The sequence below is a fragment of the Chinchilla lanigera genome, unplaced genomic scaffold (assembly GCF_000276665.1).
Source record: "Chinchilla lanigera isolate Chin_1 unplaced genomic scaffold, ChiLan1.0 scaffold00023, whole genome shotgun sequence".
NCBI lineage: Eukaryota > Metazoa > Chordata > Mammalia > Rodentia > Chinchillidae > Chinchilla > Chinchilla lanigera.
Genome location: NW_004955424.1, coordinates 22,785,229 through 22,788,010, shown reverse-complemented (window position 1 = coordinate 22,788,010; position 2,782 = coordinate 22,785,229). Strand labels below are relative to the sequence as shown.

At 44.2% G+C, this 2,782-nt stretch overlaps 1 protein-coding gene across 1 annotated transcript in view; it reads left to right on the top strand.

Moving 5' to 3' along the window:
• Window positions 1-2,636: 2,636 nt before the first annotated feature.
• The window catches only part of Kiaa1841 (KIAA1841 ortholog), a gene marked incomplete in the record, with an annotated part of 56,573 nt that continues 56,427 nt past the window's right edge, over window positions 2,637-2,782 (top strand). The window contains 1 exon segment of the mRNA XM_013514723.1: window positions 2,637-2,782.

Genomic DNA, 2,782 nt, shown 5'->3' with positions numbered 1-2,782 from the left:
TATCTCTGTCTTCCTGAGAAACCATTTTGAAGATACCACATCTTACAACAGCCACTGATATTTTCCTACTAATCTATCCATAACTCTGTAATGTTTGTATTGTTCCTATGCTATTTTGTAAATGGATGTATGTTTATTACTATGTGTTTCCTACAACAACCATTGAGAACAGTCAGTGAATATTCAATTGGTCACTCATGTGTAGCTCTATTTATTTTCTTTAGAAACCACTTTGAAGATACCAAAGTATTGTACAACAACCATTGATAATAACCTACCACTTTTGTCTGTAGCTCACTATTATTTGTCTTTGTTTTCCTGAGAAACTATCTTGTAGATAACAATATGTAAAACAACAATTGATAATTTCCTACCACTTTCTCTTTAATTTGGTAAGCCCCCCTATTACTGTTATCCTTCTTTTACTCTTTAAAATAAAATAAATAAATAAATAAATATAAGCATTAACCCCCCCCCCAAAAAAAAGTCAAACACAAAGTAGAATGGCAGTTACCTAAGGCTGTGGCAGTGGGGGATTGGGGAAATATTGATCAATTGATAGAAAATTTCAATAAGGACGAATAAGTTCAGGAGATCTATTGTATAACATAGCGATGTATTATATACTTGAAAATTGCTGAGTAGATTTTAAGTGTTCTCACCACAAATAAATTTATAAATAATAATGCACATATAGGGCTGGGGATATAGTTCAGCATCACCAGCACCTGCCTGGCAAGTGAAAGGTCCTGAGTTTGATTCCTGGTACCAAACAAGCCACTTAAACTTTCTCTGTGAGCATTAAACTGAAAAGATTGAAAAAGTTGATCTCTCACAGATCACAGCTCTGCCTTTATGTAACTGTGAAAAGACAAGAGGATTACAAAAAGCTTCAAACATGTATCCAAACTGAACTCTCAGAGATACTTAGTATGTGTGTTGCCAGCAGAAGCAGATGTGATATAAGGGCTCCAGGAGCAGCACTCTGTCTTCTTCCATCTGTGCTTGAAAACCGGTTGATTCTTAACTGACATCATCTCTTTTGGTTGAACCTTGCTAAAAGCAAGGAGGGATAGCCAACACAAACTCACCTTTTGACTGTCTTTAACCCACTTCCTCAGAGTTATATTTCATAATCAGCTTTCCAATTTCCCCCAAAATACCTGAGAAGAGTCACCAGCCTGCAACATCTAACTACGTACCAACCCATGTATACACAGTACATCTTAGATTTTTTTACACATCATTTTCAGGGACAACTATCTCTTAGGGCACAGTAAGCTACATAATGAAGTGACAAAAAGATACAGTAGCTATCATAAGATGAGCATTTCTCTCTTATCTAAGTCCAGAAGTATTCTCTGCTTCAGAAGATAATTCAGGACCCAGGTTCCTTCTACATTGTTGCTCAGCTCTGCCCTATGGGTTGTTCTTGTTCTCATGGCTTGAAGTGGCTTACTACCGTCACAACTGATAGCAGCCTGTGCGAAAGAAAGGGGAGGAAGAGGACAGCAGGCATTCTTCATGCATTAACCTTACCTGGTATTTTTCACCCCATATCCAGGGAGCACTGAGCTCCATTCCCAGGCCTTTTCTTATTTTTTATTTTGAGACGGGTCTCACTAAGTTGCCCAGGCTAGGGTCCAACTTGCAATCCTCCTGCTCCAGCCTCCGGACTACAGGCAAGTACTACCACAACGTAATAACTTGTAGCCCACAACTTGCCTATCTTAATCCTGGTCATTCTGAGGTTCAGGCAGGAAGATTACAAATTCAAGCTACCCTGGGAAATTTAGCTCAATTTTTTAAAAAAGACTGGGGATGTAACTCAAGTGTTAGAATGCTTCCCCACCTCGCTTGAGGCCCTGGGTTCAGTCCTCAGAACAACAGTCACGGTTGGAAGGAAAAGAAACTGACTTTCTGTGTGATTTCATCACTGTAATTATTTATTTGGAGAGACTTTACTTTCTATTTGTCCTTTCTGATTTTAACATTTAATTTTGTTTCCTAGGATGGACATATTCCAAGTGAAAACTTGATATATTTGCACGCAGCTTTTACAATATTGAGCTTAATGCATTTTACTAGGTTCCCACCGGTAGTATTCACCATAGTAATACACACTCGCTGACGCTATTAATGCAGAAAACCGAATCTGCAATCCAGAGTTATTTACATTTTTAAGAGGCACCTTCTGGGAAAGACAATGCTTCCCACAGATCCTTTTGGTCTCCCTCAGATCCTATATATTTCCATTCTCCCTAAGAAGATACACCAAAATGGCCTGCGCAGCGAGCTAGTCCATCTATTCTAACCCCAGTTCCTTTATCTCTCACATACCCTCCTTTTTTCTGGACTTAGCGTTGGTCACCTAAGACCAGGCTCCGGGGATCTGGTTGCTAAGAGACAAGACGCTGGGTGGGTGGGGACGCTGCACTGCGACACGCCGGGAGCGAGAAGGGGAAGGCACTGAGACACCCCGGCGGCCGCCTGCCACCGCCGCCCGTCCGGCTCCCTCCCGCCTGCCGGGGCTCGCCGCTCATTGGCTCCGCCGCCGTAGCGCTGGCTCGCGATTGGCCGGACGGAGTGGGCTCTGCGTTTGCCCCCGCCCCCAAGCCCCGGAGCTGGTGCCGGGGCCACCGCCTCAGAGCGGACGCCCGAGTGGGCGGCGCGTGCGGGCCTCGCGCCGGGGTTGCGGCTGGGTCGTGGGGACGCCCTGGCAAGACAGCGGGCGGGCGCTGGCTGCTGCGGCTGACGGAGGCGCAGGGAGGGCCTCCGTGGC